This window comes from Cygnus olor, chromosome 5 (assembly GCF_009769625.2).
Source record: "Cygnus olor isolate bCygOlo1 chromosome 5, bCygOlo1.pri.v2, whole genome shotgun sequence".
In the NCBI taxonomy this organism is placed as follows: domain Eukaryota; kingdom Metazoa; phylum Chordata; class Aves; order Anseriformes; family Anatidae; genus Cygnus; species Cygnus olor.
The window spans coordinates 64,245,571-64,257,574 of record NC_049173.1 but is presented as its reverse complement, the minus strand read 5'-3'; the positions used below and the strand labels follow the sequence as shown (position 1 = coordinate 64,257,574).

The following is a 12,004-nucleotide window of genomic DNA, read 5'->3' as shown; positions in this document are numbered from 1 at the left end:
TAGCAATTGTCAAAGCTCTATGCAGGAGCGTACAGGAAAAAGTATTGTCCTTGGTATCTCTGAAAGCCCTGGATTCAGTTGATCTCTTGGCAGTTGTCTGTCATTACAACTTTTCCAGAGATGATAAAAGCACAGGTTCTAGTAATATGCTGATGGGCTCTTTTCAGCTTCCCAACCCTGGGCAGAATATAGAGTATTTGATAGACACCTGTGAATCGTACTTTGCATTGTTGCAATACTGACATTTTGAATCAATGCAGTACTTAGTATTTGTATAGATGTTGGTCCATTGTTTGATCAGCCTTCATCAAGTCATGACAGTATATCAAAAAGATCAACGTTAGATCTAGTCTGATTAATACTCCAAATCTGTACTCATGAAGAAGGTAAACATACGACAGTCCATTACATAGGGGAATAGAACTCACTTCTTGCCATGAATGCAGGTGATGCAGCTTTCCCATTTAATCCCCTGTGAATTGTTATAAGACGCTAGTCTCATTTAATTGTTCCAATAACAATTGTAAAATATATATAAAGATAAGTTCCTCATCTGAAATTAAAACCAAGCATTTGAAAGTTTGACCCTAACAGGAATCTAAAATTGGGAACATGACTGACTGATCATTAGACTACGAGGTAGTCTAATATAATCGATCAACAGTGGTAAAGACAGTTTAAAGACTTGCTCAGTTTAATTAAAAGCAGTTTAATATGCAAGATTTCTGTCTCACCTCAAATTCCTACCAATACAAATGTAAAGAAATCTGAGATACTGCGCCAGTGTCTCCTTGCTTCCTGCTTTTTTTTTTTTTTTTGTCTCCAGTTGGTCTAATCCGCTTTCATGTCTGCCTTAAGAGATCCTCTTAAGCATGCTTTAGAGATGCTCAGACAAATAAAGCTGGATGCCGTACTGACTTGCATGTATCTACAAGAATTAGGAGGAAGAGGACAATAAGTCAAAAACACCTCTATTGCTTCTTCCCACACAGTGCTTTCAGGTTTTTTTGCATTACTGTATTTTGATCCTTGTTGTCCACTCTCTTGCTGTAAATTGTCATTAATTTGAAGAAAGCCTCATCCTCTAAACCAAAGTGTAGTATATGTTCCTTGTTATTCTTCTGGTGACTGAAGCTGAAAGTTGTTAAGAGCCAGAGGTTATTCAGAAGAATCATAAGGTACATCTACAAAATTCACCCATAAAACTCAGTTACTCTGTGTGTAACTTTATTTGCTGTCCAAAAAAATACACGTATGTGTAGTTATTTCTAATGGCAATTTCTGGATGTTACCACTTAACACACAAAGACTTGATTAATATATTTGACTCAGCAGTTACTTCTGTCTACTTCGGTGGTGCTTCCTACAAAATACAGTCAGAATTTATGCTAACAGCACTTGGGAAGAGCACCATAGATGGAATCTTTAAAAACAACAAAAAAAAAACACATTGACTTGCATCATTGGGAACTTAATGGTCAAATTGTATATTGCTTTGTGCTTTGGAAAAAAATATCCTCACCCTAACCCCACCATCAACATATTAAACAATGATTTATGTTAGCAAATGAGCCTGTGCAACCACATTTCTTGCATTTCAGAAATTCTGTTCAATGTGATCAGCAAGAAACTTCAAGTGTTAGTTTCTAACAGTCTTACTACAAGGTTTTATCAGTCTTACCTGTTGCCTTAAGTGTATATATGTTAAAACATTGTGATCACAAAGTTAGGAAGAGTAAGTGTATCACAGACAAATGCAAGTAAGCAGTAATTCATCTCTCCTATTTCCTCTCATTCACGTTCTCTTCTTTTCTCTGCCCCCTTGCAAATATAGAAAAAAGAAATTGTAAAAATCCCAAAGCAGAAAATGGCAGATTAACAACATTCACAAATATTTCCTGAGTCAAAGGAAAATTTGCCAACAAAATGACATCATGCTTCATTAAGTTTTAATTTTTATGCTTGGACTGTAGAGTTGGTGATCCTACTGTGCTAAAGCACATGCTACTTGATGAGTCACTGATGTTTGGTTTTGAGCAGAAGATGAGAACACTCAGTTCAGTTGTATCCTTGTTGAAATGTGAAACCTGATCTTCTTTTGTGTATTACATTAGTGTGTTGTTAAGATGAAGCTTAATAATTTTGTGAATATCCCAAATGTTAAACTTATCCTGAAAGTGACCTTATTATCAGTGCCTCAAAAGACATTCTGTAGGGGGTGGGGTGGGGGGGAGACCATTTAAAAATAATCAACATCTTTCTAAATCTGTTGAGAAATGGATGTTATGAAAACATACAGAGATCAAAGCAGTGCCTTCTTCCCTTCCTGTGAAGAGAAAATTACAGCTAATGTTCTGTATGATAAGAAATAGCCTTGTATTTTGAATATCAAATTATATGTTTAAGGTCTTCTCTAGACCAGAATTTAAAGTTAAGGTGAGAATGAATGAAGAAAATCATATTTTCATCTTTCTAGTAACTGTGGCAGTAATTTATCCTGTCCTGTTTATGTCTTGTGTGTGTGCTTGTGCATTTACGCACCTTCTTCCCAATTTGATTTCATGTTATTGCAGGGTGCAAAAGCTTATTTTGGGTAAAGGTAGTTGTCTTGTCTTTACTCCTGCGTGGAGTCTACACAGTAGCCCATGGACTTCTGGCATTTATGTCACATCTCCATGTGCATTACCTTGGAATTCCCAGATCTTTTGGCATGTACATGGGCTAATGGCCCACTCAAGAAATATGTGTTAGCCTATGGTGCATACTTTTTACTGCTTTTTACAGCTGCATACTTTTACTTTTATTCCAAAAATCTTTAAATGTGTTTAGATGAAAATTCATATAAGTACCTTCTGGGGTTTCAAAGTGAGGTGTGTTAAGTGGTATTCATATCATAGATGCTGCTGGTGTAAATTTTATGTAATGCTGGAAGGTGCAATGGGAACTCCTTATTTTCATATAGGAGTACTCTGCAGTGTCAGCAGTATTTAGGGAATGAATGAATTGATTGTTACAGGGGCTTGAGGTTACTGTATTTGATAAGTTTACAGTCTGATCTTTACATAATCTTCTATCTTTGGTCATTTGTTTTTGTAGTTGGTGGAGTTGCTACTGTGAATTGGTACAGTTTATTCCTGTTCTGAAAGGATTAAATCAAGATAATGGCTTTTTTGCTAGTATAATTATTCCAGTATAAATGTAGCTACTGTGGTATGATATAGTGTGCATAGACAAGCCATGAAGTATATTTCTCACCTGTGGTTTTAGTTCAGTAGACCAGACTGATCAATGCAGATTGGTCTTTTGGAGGCATTCTGCTAAGTTTATTTTAAATTTTGTACGTGTCTTCGAATTTATTGGGTACGTGCATTTGCACAATCTGAAAAATAAATAAAATGAATTGTTGCTGAATGGCTTTTGGCCTTTGATTTTTAATAAACCAGCTATTTGGCTGCAAACAAGGCCAGCAAAGCTTAAACGATGTGTAGAGAAAGGGATCTGTCCCAAATGAGCAATTGGCATGAGATTACTAAAGCTTCAAATAATTTTTCTTAAAATAAGGAATCACGCATGGTCTCCAAATCTCATTTACTGTGCTGTTAGTAGAAAAACAAAGGGCTTGCTGACCTTGACACAATTTCTGTGCAAAGTTTTGCAAAGGGCAAACTGTTTTTATAACTATTATGAAGAACTACAGTGAAAGTTTTTGTAATGGCAGATGTTCATTCTCTCTGACTGACTGAATTATTAAAAGTACAACTATAATTTCACTATTTGTTCATATTTCATAGAGTCATAGAATCAATAAGGTTGGAAAAGGCCTTTGAGATCATCTGGTCCAACCATACCCCTACCACCAATATTACCCAGTAGACCGTGTCCCTAAGCACCAGGTCCAACCTTTAATTTCCTTTGAGTTTGAAATTATGCCTGCCAGCTTCCACCCTCAGAACTGCAAAGCTACATCAAATGTTTTGTATTTTCTAACTTTTCTATTAATATCTCAGTTTAAATGGGTTTTCCTCACTCTGAAATGAAAAGGAACCTAATATTTCTTCTCTGCCCAATGTTAATCAGAACTAAATGCACTGACTTGAATGGCATGTGCATCCTGAGTGGAGATGTACAATCAGCATGCCTGGGTTGTCCTGATGCCTGAAGATTCCTAATGTCCCTAACAAAGGCAATTCACAGAGGTGGTGCAGATGTGATTCAAAGACCTGGAAGTACCTAGTCATCCTTCCAGGGGAGTCAGAGCCAACATAAACTAAGAGCAGATGGACAGCTGATAGTCTTGGAGAGTTGGATTACAGTTCAGAGTTGCTTGTTCTAGAAGTCTTCAATGTTGGAGATTTGATAAGTAGCAGATTTGGGCATACAAACTCAAGACAGACATGTTGAGGTTCTGAAGATGGAGGTAGAGACAGAAGAGGAGGGATGGTTATGGTTCATGTGTGCTAAAATTCAGCTGAACTTTGATTGAACAGTTGTTCATGTGTTCTCAAGCTGGGTAAGTCCTTTAAGATCACCTACATTCAATAGCACGAACAGTTTTTTTGGACTATGTTGGTAGGTCATTTTAATCTTTAAAAATTTACTTCAGTTCCTAATGTAGGTTTTGGCTAGATTGTTTGTTATTTTTAAGTTAAATGTCAGTTGTTAAAAGCAGAGCTGACATCTTAAAATAATCTGATTGTGGTAGCAAAAGTGGGTTCGTGCAAGTTAAAGACTAGCCCTTAATGTTTGAGGGCTAAATCAGAGCAATGAGTATGTCTGTTGAATAAAAAAAGATATGGTTAACATGAGTAAAGTTGGCTGCTTTCATCTGTTTTCTTGGCTGCCATGTCTGTTGCCTTTAAATGAGCTGCTGTTTTTCACTGAAGTAACACAAAATCAGTCACTTCTTTCTACTCAAAGTTTTAACATAATTTCTTAAGCTGAAACTGAAGTTTATGTGAAAATATCCATTTATCTGTTCATTTTCCACAAGGAACATTTAAAACAGGTCCAGTATCAGTCACACGTGACTGACAGCAGAGATCTCCTTCCAGTAGGTTTTAAGTATGTAAGTGGGTAGGAAGCAGAAAGAGATGTTTTATAGTCCACTGCTACATGAGGGAAAACTATAAGCCCTTGTCCGACATCAGGTAATCCACAAATCTTTTTAATCTAATGACCTAAAGCTACAGGAAATGAAATTAATTCATTCTGCTACAAGGAGCTATTTGCTAATTCATTCTGCTACAAGGAGCTATTTGCTCGTTATATGGATGCTATAATTATTTTTCTTCTCTATTCCCCATAAATGAGGCCAAGTCTGAAATTAAGTCAGTTTAGGTTTTAGAATTGTATACACTTTTTCATTTGTAAAATTTGGTTTATCAGAAGAAGTATGGGAATCAAAAATAGGTCAATATTCACCTAATTGGTTTTTTTTTCTGTATTTAATAAACTCTAACTTAGGCTTAACCCTGCATTAGTGTTTTGTGTGTTTGTGATTTGGGTAACAACAGAGAATTAATATGTTCTTAAAGCTGTTACATAACATCAAACACTGAATATAATAGTATGCTAGAAAAGTTATATTGCTTTATAATCTCTGAGTAATATTGTGAACCTATATCGTAAAGTAAGATGCATTCAAATATGTTACTCTAAATGCTTGGAAGAAAATAAGCTATAATTTGGGGGCAGAAAGGAAAAAACATCTTGTGTAGTATTTTGTCTCTGAAGGTGGATAGGAGTAAATGTCAAGGGAGGAGTAGAGGAATGTGACGTGTGGTGCTTCCATGGGTGCTCCCTCCTCTGCAGTCTTTGGAGCAGCTGAGCCACAAACACCTGGTGCATGTTTAGTAACCACTATGAATTTCATGAACATGTCCAATCCTCTCATGGACCCTGTGCATTTCTGTTACTTGCAGTGTTTCGTAGCATAAGAGTTTCATAAGTTAAGTAACTGTTGTGTGAAGAGCTACCTCCACTTGTTTATTTGAACGTATTTCAGTTAGCATGCTGATTTCCTGGTTGTTACTGTTTTTATTGTTGTCCCTTAAGACTAACTGTGAGCAACTAATTTACTTTGCATTTGCTGTTTTGGTTTTTGGTCAGATGTTGAGGTTTCCAGTTTCCATGTGAGGCTATCGGGTTCAGAAGTCAGAAGTATATAAAGAGTAAAACTAAGCAGTAAGTAAAGGACCTGATCCAAAGGACTTTTTAACAGTTTTGCACTCAGTTTGATTGGTTCAGCTCTTGTCATGTTTCATGCAGTGTGAGTGCTGCTGCTTTGGCAAGCAAGCACACAAAGTAGCTCCAACGAAATGTCTTTCTGACACTCCTTTGATGCTAAGCGTGGAAACTAAACAATTACACTCTTCTTGGCCTTTACAAGATGTCATCTGAAACTCATAATTTTCAACTGTGAATATATATTTATGATCTAAAGCAAGCAAAATGCGTAGGATAGAAAATGTAGTGGGATTACTTGATATTCACCTTTGTTCCTGCTTCAGATTTGCCAAGTAGTGCATACAGTATGCTGAAGGAACAGGAGGCAGTGATGAACTTCTGAAATGATCTCAAGTAAATTTTGTTAACTGCACCTGTTATATTGTGCCCAGTTGGTTTTACACTTTTTCACAGCTGTGGAGGTTTTATTAAAGCAAAAAGACACTGTTATTGATTGTTTAATTTAAAGCAAAGTAATACCTTACTTAATAATGTGTATCAAGCCCACAAGTATTTGATTTTATTTACGTCTAAAAATGCATTAAACCGTTTTCTAGACTGTGGATTTGGGACATTGTGCCTGATCTGTTGGCAGGTAACTCCAGTTGTCAGTTACCTCCTGTATTAAAAATATTTGAATAATTATTCTGAATTTGTCTAGTTTGGGCTTAATGCCATATACATCCCTTGGCTGAACTGAAGAACAAATAGTTCTCAGAAAACAAGCAAGCAAACAAATAAATAGCAGAGTAATGATTAACAATGCTGATCACAGTTAATTTTTCTAAGCTATTAGCTATCAGGCGGTTAATGCTGATTGTTGTGTTTTTTTTTCTTTTTGTCATCTGAACTCTAATTGTTTTGAGGGATTTTTTTTTCAAGTGCTTGCACAAATACATTTTATTAATTTGGCTACTTTTATTGACAAAGTTCATGAACTATAAAGTGATTCTGTTAGTTCTGTATCTGGTTATTGTACATTCCAGTTTACCTCAAACCCATCTGTTTGGGACACGAACATGCTAAATGTCCATTTCACATGATACGAGAAGAAAGGAAAACAGTTGGAATATATGCACTCGTGCTCTCTCTAGCTCCGTATTCTCATTTAAGTAAGAACCTAAAAACTCATTACTGTGTATTGCCAGGAGTTGACATATGAATTTTTGAGTTTAGGTGTGGATGTGTACATTCATTAAAACTCATGGAAATTTAAGAATGTATTGGTTTGCTGTAAATGTACAGGCCACACAGTTTCTTGGTCAGTCTCTGAACAGTTCACTATACAGCAGTGGCAAACAAGTTGAGGAAAATGAAATTGCATCATACCTTCAAAAGAATGTTCACTGTTTTCTGAGAGTTCATTATGTTTTCATGTATTATTCATTGGTAAAAAGGAAAAGAAAAAGGAAACAAACAAACAAAAAAAAATAAACCATGGGTAAACAAATTAAGCAGCCTGCTGTAGAACCAGATCGGATTTTTCTGTTTCAACTTAAATTGATACATCCTCAATTGTGTTCTACTTGCATACACAATAACATATACATGCCTATTTAATTGTATTTAAAAACGTTAAAGATATAAATCTCTATGTAGTTTTAGAATTGATCATCATCTTGATTTTTTTTATGTTTTTTGATCTCATGGGAGATAAGTATTAACATTCATTGTTGTGCTGTTGTGTCTATACTTTCCCAACAGTTTGCAATATGACAACTTAAAATTAGTCTGAGAAATGCCTAATGTTAGCAGTTTGGCAGTGCCAATATATCCGTTTATCCAAGGGATACAGTGGAGCCTAAAAGAAAAAAGGCAGCCTTTAAAACAAGAAAAAGACTCCTATATACCTTCCATGTGTCAGATGCCAAGACTGTCACAATCAAAAATATGTGAACAAGGAACAAAGATTTATGCAAAGATGGTTTCTGTTAGCTTGGAGACTTTGTGGATAAAGAAGTTTTGTGATAAACATATTAAGAATTTTAGTATTATCTGGTGGGTTTTTCTGGACCAACTGCTTGATGGACTTGAGTCAGCCATAGTTTGCAGATTCCCTGTGTAACTTAATTTAGAAGCCAAGTCAAGATATGGAAGCAAAGAGGATTCTGGCATTGGCAGGCAGGGGACAGGATCCTGATGAGCTTCAGTCAAACTCAATTAAACTTCAATCAAATAAACTTCAATCAAATTATAATTACAGGTGACCAAATATTGTGAAAACTTGTATGATCGCACATTATTATACAGTTCCTTTCATTAATACAGTTAGGTCAGACTGTTACCTATTCCTTAGCCTGACAAGAGTCTTTTTTTTAAGACCTTAACTCATTTGATGTTTAAAAAAAACACAACACAGAACATTTATTCGTTTCTGTTCTAAAGTCACAGATGATTCTGAATTAGATTTTAAATATTTATCACTTTTTGAACTAAATGGATCTTTAAACATCTGGAATACTGTTTTGCTACCCAGTGGTATTTTTTCCTCATCTTACCTGTTTTAAAAGTCTGTCTATATGTAGAGGTAGAGAGGGAGGGGAAAAAAGGAATCTGTTTGAAAATATAATTAAAATTAAGAAAATTCTGAATATGCTCTACCATAATATGAAAAACTACTAGCCAACAACATAGATGAAAGATGTTGGGGAAGCTTCATAGCAGTGTGCCAAATACAATTATCATCTTCTTCCAACCAGCACAAGTGCCAAAGGAAAACTGTAGTGATTAACTAGATTTGTTTTAAAAAAACAGTAACAGCATTATCCCAGTTCTTATTGAAACCATTTAATTTTATCTTTTAATTTATGTATGCGTAGAAAGGTTTTCTTTAACATTCAATTATTATTAATTTATTTGTAAACTGAATGCTATGTATAAAAATCTATTAAGAACAAAACTTGATATTGTTCATTGTTTAGAGAATATTTTTTCCTTAGATGAGAAAGGGAATTAAAAAAGGTGAAATGTGCATGTGTCTGAAGAGAAGTACAACTAGAAAGAATTAAGTTTGTGGTTTTACCACTTTGTATTTAGCATTGCTAAAGAATGCATGTGCTGTTAATACTTTGCTTCAAAGTAGGTTAGAAGTCATGTGTTTGCCATGAATATCTGCTTAGTTTCCTGACTTCCGCTAATATGCCTGCCTGCCTATCAGAACGCTTAGCTCGGGAAGGAATATGGCTGTAGTCACGTTGTTACATTTGTCTGTAGATCTTGAAGTAAGAGAAATTGTTTTAATAGTCTAAATGATTTATCAGTTCAATACTGTGCTGCTATTGTGCGCTTAAAATTTTAAGTTGTATTTAGTTATGAATTAAGACAGGACTTGATATGAGGTTGAGTGGATTTGATGAAAATGACCTTTTATAGAAACCTCTTCCCTGTCTATGGATCCTGAGTTTTCATTATCTTAGTACCGCTTTCACCTAGAGAAGCTTCCATGTTCCTTTGCCTTGAGAAATGTTGAATAAGTTTTAATTCATTTTTCCCAATGTTGTTGTTGTTGTCCAAAATTTGTTGGCTAGCCAGAACCTGCTACTTTTATGCCTAGAATTTATAATTGTTCTTTAGAACAGTTGATCCAATAAGCTTTTTTTTATATGTTTAGTGGTATATGGTGGTTGCTGGAGGTAGGGAGATGCATGCTGGAGAAATGGCCACGCAGAGCTTGCTCTTTTTCAGGGGTGCCCGTGACATTCAAGATAGGATACTAAGCCATATATGAGCCTTTTGTTTGACTCCTAACATATAAGCATGACTATACAATTTTTGATATCTTGAGAGACTATAGACTAAGTGAATACCACCCAACTTCAGTGTCCTGAGGAACCCCAGGCAGTTTTACAGAAACCCCATAATCTTGTTTACTTTGTGTATAAAAAAGCACTGAAATATTTTATAGCGTTTGTCTCTCCTCTGATATAAATACAAAACCTTACATAGTCTTTCAGGTCTGTATAGTAAGGCAAATAGAGCACCAAGGTATGTGTGTTAGCCCATGTTCTTGTGAATCTTACTTTTAAAATACAAGTATTTGTGTGCATTTGTATGTAAGTGCTTTAGTGTAGTTTGACACAGAACTTGAGAGCCGTTGAGCAGCTTCCAAGAGGCACAACTCTGTTTTTTAAGAGCTACATATTAGTCTGTGTGACACTACGAAAAATCAGCGTTTTTTTTTTTTTTTTTTTTTATTCCCCCCAGATCAGTAGGTGTGCTAGTTTCCCTTCTATACTGAATCTTTGTTATGTGACTGTTGCTTTCTATTTCTGGAATCTTTCTGTCCAATATCTTTGCTTATTTTTCATCCTGCTGTGTCATGTTGAGAATAAGGAATCTTTGCATGATTAAACAATTTGGTTATTTGCTTTGTTTTTATGCAATTTTATTAAAGAATGGGCAAGGAAAGAATTCTGTACCTAAGTGTAGCAACTTTGTGCAGTGTTTTTTACCAGTTGTTTTATGACGTTTAACTTCACATAACTGATATTCCATTTTGGAATACCAAACTCAAGTAAGTATAATAAAGGTTATTTGAAGTGTGACTAATGATCAGAATGCTACCTGTAATTATCTGAAATTATAAATATGAAGTAAACTGCTCATCACTTCAGGTGTGCATGTCAGAGCCTGAATTTCTCCTGTTCAGAAGGAGCAAGGGTGAAGACAAAAGAGAATTAGCAACAGGAGCTCTGTATTTTGGCTTATAGTAACTGAATGTTTTTCATAATTAAATCATTTATAAAGTCATTCAAAGTAGTTATATTTTTTTCCAGTTTCTAATTGGATACATTCATTTGCTTAAAGATACCATACGTTCTGAATTGAGGTAGTAAAATAAAGTTCATTCCCAGCATTCCTGGCATTTCAGACAATTTTATCAGGTTTCTTTCCTTTAGTAGAAACGCAAAGTTGGATTTATTTATTTATTTGTTTATTTTTAATAAACTGAAGTGCTGACCAGGAACATGATAGAAATAGAAGGCCGATATTTCATGTTGTCAGATGGAAAGGGAAGTCGTTTTTCTCGTGTTCCCAATTAAGATAGTACAGTGATTTTTGCTTAAAAGAATGCTCGTTTGGAGGAACAAATAATACACTTGGAAATTTGGTGGGTGGTGTAGGAGTGGAGAGAATTACATGCAAAAATTGGAACGAGCATACTGTTTGTCATTTGAAAACTAACTCAGTTAATGAATTTGTCAAAGAATGCGAGGAATTTCAGAAATTAAAATAATTAGTGACATATTTAGTTTTGGCCAGGAGTTAATAATAAAATATTTGTGACTGAAAAATAAGTGCTGGCAAGGAGGTTATAGCAAGTTGCACAATATCATGAACAACTGCAAGTTTATCTGCATTGTACCATTCTGTTTTTTGACCGGAAACATAGTGGTTCCTAAGTTTGAGAAATTGAGAAATTTATTGAGAAATTTGAACTACTTTTCCTGTGAAGAAATTCCAAATTTGCTGGATCAGGCTGGAGATGACTATATAGATCCAGCTATAGATATCTGTATTCCTTGTCTCAGGGAACTTTATTTTAGATACACCGGTGCATGGCTTTACAGATGAGTTTTAGCAAGTTGAACTACATCTAGAAGGTTTTAGAAAGTTCAGGTAACCATTGGAATGATCTCCTCTTAGTTGACTTCATTACTAGTTTCAAACAAAGCATACACTTCTTTTCTAGTTAACAGTCTTTTTGAAATCCTGAGAAATGTGGACTTCTTATAAGAATGCCAAAATTTTACCTAGAGATGGCTTATTAATTGAAATG

The 12,004-nt window shown here is 35.0% G+C and overlaps 1 protein-coding gene across 1 annotated transcript in view; it reads left to right on the top strand.

The window, feature by feature from the left end:
* Nucleotides 1–12,004, top strand: part of SBF2 (SET binding factor 2) — a 257,710-nt gene that overhangs the window by 108,638 nt on the left and 137,068 nt on the right.